Genomic DNA, 14,317 nt, shown 5'->3' on the forward strand with positions numbered 1-14,317 from the left:
GGAAATTTCTTTCTTCGTAATAAAGATAAATGATGGCAAAAGAATTTTTTACAATTGCAAAATGGGAAATTAAGCTGTATGATTAATTGATTTTTTAACCTTTTTTAATCGAGGAAAAGAATTACGGATCGATAAGAGACAGATGCAGTAATTGTAGCACAAAATCTTTTAATATTATTAATAATAAAATATATAGTGAATATTTTTCAGTCACATCTTTATGAGTCCCCCCCCCCTCCCTCCCCCCTGAAAATGTGATCGAAATATTTGCTATATATACATATATATATATATATTTTGATATTGATCATATTGAAAGATTACGTTCTCTCTGCATCTATTGTACTCGGCTCTCATTAGCTCGCGATTCTTTTTCTCGATTGTATACATGTGAGAAATTTCTCTCTCTATTATTTTTTTCTAACTTACGTTGAATAGTTTTTAACAAAAATTTCATTCGACAGGCATCGTCGCCAAGACAATCGATATTGAAAATCGAAACATTCTATAGAAAAATATGCGTAATTTTATAAACAATCCCCGTGTCGAAATAATAGGGATTACAATTATGTGTGTGTGTGTGTGTGTGTGTGTGTGTGTGTGTGTGTGTGTGTGTGTGTATGTGTGTGTGTCGTCATCTATACACATAGCATTCGCTTAAATCAATCTCGCGTCGCGTCGCGTCAAGTTCTATTTCCTCCCACGCTTCAACATCACGGTATGTTCGATCTGAATCTCGCTTTCTCACTCGTCCGGGCGACTTCTCAATGACGAAATTCCACGGCGGCGTCGCTTTTCATCGTTAAAGAATTCCCGGGAACAATGACACGCACGAATCCCTCCTCGCCCCCTTCGTTCTTAGGACTGTAATCACGTTTTTCTATGCGGAGCGTTGATCTCGTACGCGACCCTGAAAGGAATTCCACGAAGCTTCCAGAATAAAGCTGCACGCGTTTTGTATTCGACGAGCGAGTTGTCGACAACGTTTGTATATCGTGCTCCAGTTTATTGTTCTTTCGACAGTAAACAGGAACGTTTACGCGATCGGTGGCGTGAGATCGTCGTTTCCTCGACGAATCTAACATCACGGTATACACGATCGTAAAGTCACGGCCATTCGGGAAATCGTTTCTCTCGACTTCGACAGCAGTTGCTGAAAATCCGTTTCGATGAATAATTTCCATTTCGCGCTAGACATTCAAATGGACATAAAATACAGTTAACGCAAGTAACATTATCGTCATGCGTTGGAAATTATTTTATATTATAATTATATTTTTTTTTATTTTTAATATATTGTATCTTATTACAATTATTATATAATTATATATATTGTATCTTATAACATTTCTCTCTTTAAAGATCATACATTTTAAAAATGAATATAACAAAGTTATATATAATATAATATATATAAAGATGGCCACTCTTTGTCGCATTCTTTTTGAATGGAAGGGATTTTAACTCCGAAATTGGACGGCTGCATTTAACCTTAAATGTGCAGTGAGGGTTCGGGGCCTTTGCGAGTCGCCGCATCGCGTCATGACAAAGTTAATCGCGTTTGTCGGCGGACGCGTTTACAGAGAATATTGTAGAAAGGTTAATTAGACAGCCGTTCGAAAGCTACGTGTCTTCGTTGCCGATAGTTAATTATTCAAAAGCACAGGCCATGCGTGTCCGTACAATATTTTCAAACTGCTACTTCCGGCAGTTTGTTCTGTCATCTGCCGATGGCAGGGAGAGAATAAGATATTACGCAAGGTGCTGTCGAGGAAAGCAGTAAAGTCATTTTCCTTTGCGTAATCTGTTAATGGTGTGTATGTGTGTATGTATATATATATATATATATATATATATATATATGTGTGTGTGTGTGTGTGTGTGTGTGTGTGTGTGTGTGTGTGTGTGTGTGTGTGTGTGTGTGTGTGTGTGTGTGTGTGTGTGTGTGTGTGTGTGTGTGTGTGTGTGTGTGTGTGTGTGTGTGTGTGTGTGTGTGTGTGTGTGTGTGTGTGTGTGTGTGTGTGTGTGTGTGTGTGAGAGAGAAAAAGAGATAAAATTTTCAAAGAAATTTTATATTTGAGAGAAATTTAATTATTAAAATATATTTTTGAGACCACACATTCAAAAAAATAAATAAATAAATAAATTTGGTTATCTGCGTTTATTTATTTATTGTTTTTCTTAGTTAAGTTATTCACCCTCGCTGTAAAAATAGAATAAAACTGATATACGTGTACAATGTTACAAAATTTTGTCAAAATTCTCGTGCTTGGCTGCTGGCAAGGTAAAATAATAAAACGTGTGTCGCGCGGATGGAGGAAAGGGGAGGGCATTGATCTCCATCGATGGACGTGTTGGTGAAAAAGGGAGGACGATGCATGGATCGCCGGAAAGGGAAAAAGAAAGAGGAGACGAGATATGCGGAGGAACATCAATTTTCTATAGGATAAGCGAGTAATTAAAATTCTGTCTCGTACGTCGGCATCGGAAATCAAATCGATCCGTCATTTAAAAGTTACGTGATATATTGCGTTCACATTTTCGTTCTCTGCTGATTTCCGGTCGACAACGCGAGAAATCTTTGATATCGAGAATCAGCAGACGAATGTGACCCACCTACACATGCAATGCACACGCATGGTGATTTATTATGACAATTAGAATTAGGTTATTTTAATTTTGAGCTTTCACTTCATCTTTAATTATTAAAACTTATTATCCCTAAAAAGTATATTTTCATCCAAGTAAACGTTTTCTGTTGTTGAAGTCTGGTTTGTAATCAAGTTTCAGAAGAAAATCCATTATTGGCAATATGTGAAGGTTCGAAAATTTTGATGCAAAAGTTATTTAACTCTTGATGTAAAGCAAATTTTATACTACGACTATTGTTTATTAATAATATAATGCACAAAATAATATAATAATGTACAATAATTTAACGATTGCAAATATACAAATTTTTTTTTGTTGATCTTTTTTTAAAAAATGTTCATTACATTATTTTACTAATGCTAATAATATAATAAATTTATTATTTACAATAATCAATATTTTTTTTTTTCAATTTAAAATAGTCGAAAATCCAATTTTCAGTTATGAATCGAGTTTTATCATCATCGATGCTTTTGACGAGAACAAAGAATTCATCCAAAATCCTCGAGCGCTCACGTGGACGAAAATTGTGAATCTAGCCGGATATAAAAATCCAAAAATAAAATTCCTAAAACATACAGCAATTTATCTATGCTATTATATTTCGCGTCGATTAACGTGCTATAAAACACAAACAATCTTGTGCTATTGTATAAAAGCTCGTGACTCGTATAATAGAAAGTTTTCATTGTAAAATTTTATTTTCTCTGGACGTTTGCCTTAACGATTTCCCATATGTACGAAAAATGGAAACTGACGGTCTATACAAATGTAAACAAAGAGAGCTAAAGAAATTTTTGTGATGACGATTTGTTAATCTTATTGACGTCAGAATTCTCTGCCTATCAACAAGATGATTCAAACGATTCGTGCTTGATCTTATCTCGAATCATTTCGTGATCGTCAAACACAGAATATTTCATTTCTGACCAATCATGACATCATCTTCTACAAAACATTATAGAGGATGATTCAAAATCATTGTTTCTCTCTCTCTCTCTCTCTCTCTTTTTTTTTTTTTAACATAATAGAAACTCCTTTTTTTTATATGTTATTCTTCACACACAGATTCTCGTCCAATAAATATCATCGTATTAGTTGTTTATCCTGTACTGTGACAATATTAATATTTTGATTAAATTATTATAAACAAAATATATTATTTAGCTTTTATATATAAAATATCTTTATTATTTTTTTAAGATGCCCAAAAACACTTTTAAGGGCAAAATAGCTTGATACAAGGAGGCATGACGATGGTATAAATATTTTTGTATTTTAAATATTTTCTTAGAGAATATGAAAGTCATCTTTCTATTAGTATTTTAGTTTGTATGATAAGTTTATCATTGTGTATATGTTGACCCAACTGATATATATTATATCTCGCTGTTATTTGTTAAGCGTGGTGTAAAGCCATGTAATAGATGTAAACTGCATTTAAATAATATCATAAAATTAAACTTGAATAGAATTGTATAAATTTTTAATCGCACAAATTGTCTATATTTGCATTTACATTTATTGTTTTTATGTATATTATACTTTATAAAATTGTAACTATAACGACTGCAAATCGCGAAGCGATGAATGGCGGTTAACGCAATTGTCGCTTAATTTCGGATCTAATATTATATTTATCGATGAAATCCTAACGAAACGAAAATTGTCGGCTTTAAAAAACCGTGTTTGTTTCTCCCTGCTGCGGGAGGCTTTTTTTCTGGACCTGACTCTCGAACGCGACCGTGTTTAGGTCGCAGCGAGTTCACGCAGGCGTTAATATTTGCACCGCGATAAAGCCGACGCATAAATACCCACGTCCTCTCCGGTATTAAAGTGTCATTGCGATTAATGCGTCATCGTCGGCGTACGAGCGAAACCGCGCGTAATCGCTTTCCGTTACATTAAAGTTTCAGCGAAGCACGTCGAACAAGGAAATTCCATACCATCCCTATATGGGCACGTCGCCGTAACGGAAAATGGTAAAATCGGGTCGCATTTTTTTTTCCCCCCTTAAATCCGCTTTTTTTCCATAAATCGGTTATTCGAAAAAAAGGGTAGGAAGGAAGATTTCGCGCTGAAAATACACGCGGATTGTGCGAGTATTCGAGATGGCGATCCGAAATTCCGAAACGATTAAAGAGACAAGACGTTACGAAAGCAATGAATTACTTGAAGTTTAGCTTGTCGTATTCTCTCCGAACATAACGCTTTTTACATGCAAATTATGTGGTCGATGATGAACGATCGGGGATGTTGTTGGTTGATTATATCATCATTTACGGCATTGAAAAATCGAAATTACCTAAATATAGATTATATTTTCGCGTATCCCGTTATTAGCGTAAATAATACATTGCGCCCGCGCGTAGGAATGTTTTGAATTAATTTAATTTTGAGGGGAAAAACGTATTCACAAATCCGTACTTTGTTCATGTCTCTTCGGTGTCCCGTGACATCGATGATCATCATCGGTTTACGTTTGTAATGATCGGTTCAACGAGAGCGAATAGTTAGGGTAATTAGTTTTTCATTTCGTACAAATCCGAACCACCTAATTGCTCATCGATTGACTTTATCTCGCAGGGACAGCTGTTTAAATCAGCCACAGTATGTCTGTTGTCTGGTATCAGCTTGACGATACCGCTTTTTTTTTCCTTGATATCAATCAACGTTTTTTTTTTGTTTGTTGAAATATAGTTAAATACTAATCATTCGAAAATTGTCTGTTTTCATCGAATCGAAATATCATCGAAATATATTGCCAAGCGAATGCTAATTTTATCTAAATTTAAATTTTATAGAAAGAAACAATTTTAATAGTAATTTAATCATTCCCATAAGATCATTTTTTATCACTTGTTTTAAATCTTTCTCCAGTGCACAAAAACGTGAGAAATCTAGCGTTTACACAAGCATATAAAATCCTCGATAGAATTCCCTTGATTTATCACCATATACAACCGTGTTCCGTTGTGTAAAGTCGAAAAGTTTGCAGTGCGCTTCGCGAAATGGAACCATAATACACCTAATTAAGGAGATTATACCTTGCGCGATGCCGCATTTGAAGCGTGCCTTATTTAGAAGCGTGTTCTGTGAACGTACCTTAAGCAGCGAAAGTAAACGGCCCGCGCTCCCGTCAGTTCTACTATTGATGCGGAGACAAAAGTATATATCTCTCTCGCATATATAGAAATAAACTACGTGTGGCTGTTTATCGCTTGGACGTTGTATACGTAATTATAGAGTAGGAAAACTGATCTTGGAAGCCGAGCTATAATAATGGCATAAGTATACTCTTTACGTAGTTATTGTATAAAAAGGTCTTTTTGAAATCATCCAACTCCTACGCGAGTATATCCAATCTTTGCGATAAGCATAAAAATTTTGTTTTTTATATGCAAAAGTTTTTTATTTTTACATTACTAGTATTAACGCGTGATAACATTATACATATTCCACAAATCATTAAAATACATTGCTACATAAATTTTATTTTAAAGAAATAAATTGAGTAGTTGTAGAAATTATGTATTACGCTTTGAAAAGTTTATTTTTCTTCAAAAGAAACTACATATCTTCGTAATTTGTGTATACCGAGCGAAATTTCAAAAGTATCTCACAAGTTTCCGGTTATTAAATAAGTAAATAGCGATGATTAACATTAGATTAAAAGCAATCAAAAGTAAATTTAATTCCGGTTCGAGAAACTAATAAATGTGCACAATTCGTAGAATATTTCCGATTGTGATATTGAACAAATTCTACAGACGCAAAGGTCGGACGGCGATTATAAATCTACTGTTATTATCTGTTGTTTCTAACGGTGAACGCATAAAAAATGAGATGCGCAATTGTATTACGTGCTTATCGAGCAATGTCATGGCTGTTTGGAGGAAAAAAAAAAACAAAAAAAAACGTGGAAATAAAAGTGGTAAATACCTCGTGAGAATTGCACCAGATATTCGATAACGCGCAGCGATATTATCTCTCTGGAATTTGTCGAACTCGAGTAGTATTCGCAAAATTTATAATTTATTGAATTCGCATGGTCCCCAGCGAGGACGGGAAATTTACTCGTCACTTATCTCAATTGATTTATTTCAATACTTGCGGTAATCAACTCGTTCGCGAAGAAATGAAAGACTTGTTGTTAATTTAAAAAGAAAAAGATTCCACATTATATATAATAAAACAAGTCTTTCGAAAGAATATATTTTAATTATTTTTAAATTTGAGCTTTTCTTTTATCGTTAATTGCATAACTACGATCTAGAGTATAAACTTTCTGGTATTCATTTATTGCATATCATTATCGACTATGTCGATCTGGAAGCTGATTTATTTTATAATTTTATTAATTTTGGAGCGGATGACAGCAATATGTTGGTTCTTAACTAAATTCCTTTGTCCGTGTACGTTTTAGCTCGAGAGATATGATCTGTACAAATGTATGGATAGGGATTCGCACAATGATTATACTCGCTTCAACAAGTTTGTCAAGTATAACTATATCACTATCTCTCTAACGATGATTAATCCTTTCCATTCCAAGTAACATTACTCTGCGCGCGCGTCGTTGTCATCAATCGTCTATCCCGAATCATCGCTCACAGTCAACATTAACAACTTAATTAAAAGATTATATTAATCTTTCTTATTCATTGTATCTTACATATAAAAAGTAACAAAAAGCATATAGAAAAATCGTTTATTTTTGGCTATTCGGTGATTAATAAATATGTTGCAAAACTGTTCAGGATGTGCGATTTCTTTAACCAATATACGAATATGATATTCTGCTTAGAGAGCGAGATCCCGAATTTACGCAAATGACGTCATGATCGTTATGAAAATCGCGCGACTTATCTGCGTTTCGTGTTCTATGCATTTCGATACTTTAGGCTGCCTTTCTAATAGTCGTCGTTTCGTAAGATAGCCTTGCTTCTCTCTCCGTGTCGCAACGTACGATTCAACGCGCAAATATTAAATCTACGTATGTTTGTTGCAACAAATGGATATTTTTTTTAAATCCATATTTTTCTTAAAACCATCGCAAATCGATAAGAAACAACAAGGCTATAACGTGATATAACGTTAAATCTCCGAGGAATACGTAATTTATACGCACGTATATACACACATAATTATAAATATAATATCTTTGATTAATTTAATTTAATTAATTTTATTCGTCCGCTTTCACAAGCTCGTGTTTAGCGCATACAAAGAGAAACAATTTTCTACGAAATAATTAAGCGAAACCGCTTCGAATGGAAATTAATTTTCACATCTTGATATAAATTATAATGTGTGTGAAATATAAATTATGGTTATATAACTCTTTATATAAGAAAAAAAAAACAATAGGAAAATATTGGCAAGACAGAGAAAGTTTCATGATAAACGCAATTTGCTCCATTTCTAAGGTAATCGTGTGTGCGTTTGGCTACTTTTCCACGATCATTTCTTTTTTTCTTCCACCCCCCTCCCCTTTTTTTTTTTTTGTTGCACTTTTGCCCGTTATCGTCGCCTCGTGCCATCTCGACAGCTCCCTCGATCTCGCGAGAGTGAAATGCCAAAGTGAAAGGGTATGTCTTTCCATGCGTGCTGTTACCTCACAACTCGTCGCACCGGTTGTAACTGGGATTCGAGAGGAAGTCGTTAAGCCGCGTTATACATCATGTATCCGCCCATCGAAATGCTAATGCGCCGCATCTCTCTCTCTCTCTCTCTCTTTTTTTTTTTTTTTTTTTTTTTTTTTTTTTTTTTATCATCACTTGCGATTAATTATAAACTCTCAAAAGAATGAAAAAAAGACTGGAACGCGTTATAAAAAGATAAAATGTACTTTATAAATACTTTGACTCTGTCTAGAACACGCGGATAAATTACAAGGAACGTTAAATTTAAATAACCCATGTTAACCATAAGAAATGAATAATATTTTACGGCGGAAATATAAAAATAATGTAATAAAATATTATATTTGATATAGACGCGATCCCCTTTCTCCCGTGCCAAGTTGCATAATATTACGCAACGAGAAGAAGATAAATGACTTTTCCGTCTCGTTTCGATTTAGTAGCGAAAAGAGTCGTGTTCTGTCTTATTAAAGAAATGTTTGCAGAGTTTCGTAAAATTATTCGAAATTTTAACAAATAATTTTCTCCCCAATTTATGATGAAAGAAACGTAGTTCTGTAAATCTTTTCGAGTGACCTCAAAGAAGATTTGGAAAGATAGCGAAGCTGACATCATCTATATAAATTCCACGATGCATTACGCAGCTCGATCGCGCCATAAATGTTGAATGTCGATTGCCCGCGAGGAACTAAACAGAGTTGGTTGATCAGAGCCTGGCTGATCGTTCCTCGACTCGTCCGAGATCGCGCTCGTAATATCGCGTGCGCGTTGGCGTGAAAAGGGGGCCTCTCGCGTTTAACAGCCGCCGAGGGCACGCTGTTCCACGCGTGTTCCATATCAGCCAACGTGACGTGTGCACAGCCGATTCGTCCAACGCGAGATCGATATCACGCACGGCTCGCGTTGGCATGACGGTCTTTAACCCTTATAGCGGCACGAATCGCTTTAGCTGTCGCGAAGAGTTAATAAAATCGAGAGACACACTTTCGACGCGAGAGTAAGATTTCACGAGAATTTTTGCAACGAGAATCTTTTCTCAGAATTTGCGTCTACGATAAAATGAGGAATTCTCATTGTATTTTATTTTTTATTTTTTGAAGATGCTAATCATGAGCGACATTAATTAGCATAAAACTAGTATATTAAAGAAACTTTGAAAGATTTTATGTTCAGATCTATGAAATCAAAACTGAAAAATTTTATATATTTATTTGTTCTTTCAAAATTTAATTGTGAAACATTTAGAATGAATGAATGTCACTGAATATCCGGGATAGCAACGATAATTGAATCAAAGGGGTTGATTTGCAAGCAAGAACGACGATTGAAGCTTTTATTAAAAATTCACGTGTCAGCCTTTTTATATTGAGCGTTCCTTATTTTTTAAGTAACTTTTTTTTTTTTTTATTTGCGATGATTTAATTTGCCGCAAAAAGATGTATCTTTTTCGCTTCGTACAAGTATAGACATAATTCTTGCAAGAGATAGAATCGCGGTCGATAAAAGTATATGCCGATGCACCAGTATCGCGTAATATGTAAATGTGGTTAATGTTGTGCGTTTGAGTTGTCATGCGTTTGACATTTTCACGAACTCTTGAGAGTAATCCTCGACGACGCGACGGAGAGAAGACTCTCCAGTGAATATAGACTTGAGGATGAGAGGATAAAAGTTATTATAAGAACGGCTCTGAATGGATGTATGCTTGACGATTTTACCGGCTAAATATGATTGCTGATAGGACAAATTCCCGGATGAGCACGAAGTTAAGAACAATATCTAATACTTTACAATCATTGAGGATGATGACAACAGTCTCAAGCGGACATTTAACGTTAAGATCATTGTATCTTTGTGAGAATTTTATTTTGTAATGACGATTCTTGATGAGACCTTTTTTTTTTTTATTATTATTATTATTATAATTTTTCAATAAATATCTATTTAAGAAGAACTTGCTCTGTACGAGAGTAGCTTTCGTCTTTAAATGTTATATGCTATTTTATAGTAAAATGGTGATTCATATAAACTCACGTATACGTTACATATTCCAAAGTATAGTTTATTTCGAAGTTTCTAGGTACAATTACATGACGACCGCGCGCGTTAACTTTCATTTCCTCTTCGCGTAACTTCGAGGTTAGTTAGACAATCCCCGTGCCAACGGCAGACATCAAAAGTGAAAGTATAAAAAGCGCCGCAGCCTCCTGTATCTTCCCTTCTCTCGAATTTCCGTGACCGAGTTCGTTCCAACAGATTCATTTTCAGGGCGCACTGATTGATCGGGGGATGCGTGTAACGAACTGTATTTTTACGGTACAATTAATTTTAAACGTGTTGTGTGACACTTTGCAAACGTCCACGTCACATTTATATCGAAAAAAAAAATATATATATATATATATATCATATTTATCAAATATGCTCACAGAATCAGACGATCGTATTCGGTCTTTAAATATGTATATATAAAAATAGTAATAAACAGAAATAATAAAATTTTCTTATGTTTTACCACTTGCCGACACGTAAGGAATATGCACGAAAAATCGCTACACCGTACAATCTGCAATACATATGAATATTTTGTTGCCGCTTTTAAATACGAATATTACTTTTGAAAATTGTAGGCGACGAAAGAGTTTCAAGGGAGACGATATAGATGTGTAGTGTTACACATCGCACTAAAACTGGGTTAAAAACGATCGCGTCGAGTCGCAGCTAAGTCGAGCGGTTAATCGCGAACCGGTCCTTTTCAATCGGCCGGCGAGGCCGCCGCGGATGAAAGGCGCTCGCGCGTGTAGGATTCACGCATCCCATGGACGTATCGCGAGAGAACCGGATAGAACCGACTATTCCGAGCGAAGGACTATCAGACCGCAGCCAAAGCACACGGCCCATCATTTTGAACAGTTAGCGTCTGGAGCAATTTAAATTCCCCATCAGTCGTGTCGGACTTTACGAGTGTCGAAGAAAAATGATATCTCGGCCTCTAAAATAAGAAGCTTACAAGAGAGATCGATAATGCAGTTAGTCTTTCCGTTATAAAAGCGTGATTTTTCTAATAACAATAATGCCATCAATGCGGACTGAATATAAGATAAGTCGGCATTTTAAGAGAGTCCTGTCCGATTAAAGATTTTTACAATAAACAACTTCATTTATATTGAAAATATTAAAATAGAATAAATTTTTAATATCTCTAGTGATCTATACGATGTATATTTAATCGTTCTTGTTAGTTACTCTGCATTTAAATAATTTTTTTTTTAAATAAAACGTAATTTTTTAAATTTACTGTAAACATTTTATTTCATTATCAAATCAGGAAGTCGTCGAAAGCTTACATGGCGAAGTAACGCTATTATTAAATTAAAATAACATCTTAAGTGAATCAAACTTGAATTAGGATTGCTTTTGCAAAGGGACATTTAGATACAATACTGATAAACGATATTTTATGCAAAAATTGCATCACGTTCTTTTTTTAAATCGATATAAATCGATATTTGTAAACTACAAGCAGTCGTAACATTTCGTCGCATATCGAGATCGTGTAAGAAAAACATTTTTTCTTCTTTTACTAACTATATGTCAGAATTCCAGAGAAACGCTAAGTATTATTAAAAGAATAAAATATCTTGTTTCTCTTCGCAGCTGCTTTTCTTTGTTCAGGTAAACGCATGCGAAGAGAATGCGTATCTGATTCTTACCGTTGAGAAAGAAGAGAATGTGCTTTGTGTTAACATCTTAATGTAGAACGTTTTTGAAAGGACTCGAGCCAAGGAAACTGAGATTAAAGTGCTCGCAGCGCTATATCCTCGCTCCATTTTGCTTTCTACGTTAAAACTTTGCTTCTTTATTTCCCTCGGTATATTTCTCTTTCCTTTTTGTTAAGAATGTATATACAGAAAGTGATCGTCTTGCGAGAAAATTTTGCGAAACGTTCCACTTTAGATTCCGGTAGACGACAGATTTGTGACAGCTGATCGTCCGCGGCTGTCTCGGATCGATAGATCGTCCGTCGGAATACTTTTGCTGGACCTTCACGCTTCAATATGCGGCCTTGACATGCTTTCTCTTTCTTTTATCAGTATCTGCCCTTTCGCACTTTTTATCGTGAAATTTCAATTCTGGCATTCCTTCATGTATTTAATTGAAAATTTAAGATCACGCAATGCTGCATTTTAAATATAATGCACGTGCATCTGAATTTATGGTTTATTATTATTATTATTTTTTAATTAATCACGATGAATAAAATCCGATCCTCTTCGTAAGAATAGACAAAAAAGAAAATAAAAATACAAATTGAATATGGATATAAAAAATATAATAGATATTTTTGTCTCGCACTTTCGTCGCATCCTACTCGAATCGGTCTTTAACCTTTCTCTTTTTTCGTTACAACGTTATGTATGAATTACTATCGGTCGAAAAATTTATTCGTGTGATTTTTTTTCTCTCGAAAAGTTTGCGTCGTTGCTGTCGCCATCGACGATAAATCGGCTTTCGAGATGGAACACAGAAGCAATTTGGAGCTATTGCAATTCGCGGTGCGAGTATTATTTTAGAATTTTGACGCAATAACAGAGCTCAGCCCTCTCTCACAATATTTGACGTTAAGAACGTTATAACGTTTTAATGTTGCGTTAAATAAAAGCATCAAGAAATCTTAATTTTATGCTTTACATTGAAATATAATTATCGTGTGTTATAGATAATTTTTACGATAAATAATATATTCGTTAGATTTTATTGCATATATTATGGATATTTTTTAGTTTAATCTATTTTATACAATTATTGCATTAAATATAGATAAATATTAAGCGTTAATTAATTTCTACAGCAAATATAATAATATTATAATTATTAAATACAAATTCTGTTTCAATTTTATTTGATGTATATGCTAACCGCGCGTAGTACAATTATTATTGAGAGATTATGATGTTTAATGTAACATTGAAACTCTCTCATTAATTTGATTAGAGTAAGAGTTAATTTTCGACGAAATCTTTTTCGACGAAAACATTTTATTTGAAAAAGAATGACATTTAGTTTTTTTATTTCATCTTCGTGTGGAATAATTTTGTTTTCTTTCGAGTGCAGTAATTTCAACGCAATCGTTTAAGATAAAATAGCGTCTCGTAATCAGTAGAATTTATTCATGAAATTAAATATGCGATAGAGCCCGCTCTCGGATTGCAATCGTTGATGTTTACTGTGTAAACGATTACTATCTGGCGTTGCAAGTATTTACGAAATACGCGGTACATATTTTATCGCTGTCATCTTCTGTATCGATTACTGCGTAACGAAACACGTTTCTCTCGTTTCAATAACGCGAGAATGATTTTCGGTGCGTGTAAGAATCGACGTCGATTTGTTTCTTGCGTAAAAATTGCTGCGTGCAAAATTCATGAAGAAAGTGCGATTTGAAAAATGTCCGCAAAGTGTCAGGAACACTCGATTCACTGCGAATGAAAATTTAAGCTATCCCGCGGCTGTAACTGGAGGTTACAGACACATTACATGTGGAATTCTCGTTTCACTAACGCACACGTGAAAAGTCGGCGAAACACGTCATCGCGTTATACCAGCAGTGAACGGGTCAACCTCGTACTATACAGCGTGCAATATACAGGGTGCTCCAGGCGTCTCTCTCTCTCTCTCTCTCTCTCTCTATTTATCGACTACGGATTCTTCCAACGCGCGAATCTGATATTATATACATTAATAATTAAATTTTCTAATTAGAAATTAATTAGAATTTTAATTAATTAGAAATTTTTTTAATTTCTGCCGTTAAATATCTCTGAACAACTTTCTACATATCAAATTATAAAATTTTGTTGAGATAAATTTTGTTGAAATAAATTCTGTTGAGACAATTCTGTTAATCCAAAAGTTTTTTTTTTTTTCTTTATGTTGTTTTGCGATTTTCCTCGTGAAAAATATTCCGACAAAATGAGAAATCGCGTTGATACGGCATTAGGAGGGTTAAAACAAGTTGT

At 34.5% G+C, this 14,317-nt stretch overlaps 1 protein-coding gene across 4 annotated transcripts in view; it reads left to right on the forward strand.

Moving 5' to 3' along the window:
• Nucleotides 1-14,317, forward strand: part of Brat (brain tumor) — a 60,537-nt gene that overhangs the window by 12,358 nt on the left and 33,862 nt on the right. The window lies entirely within an intron of this gene.

This window comes from Polyergus mexicanus, unplaced genomic scaffold (assembly GCF_030449975.1).
Source record: "Polyergus mexicanus isolate NDT 795.1 unplaced genomic scaffold, iyPolMexi1.0 SCAF_4, whole genome shotgun sequence".
NCBI classification, from domain to species: domain Eukaryota; kingdom Metazoa; phylum Arthropoda; class Insecta; order Hymenoptera; family Formicidae; genus Polyergus; species Polyergus mexicanus.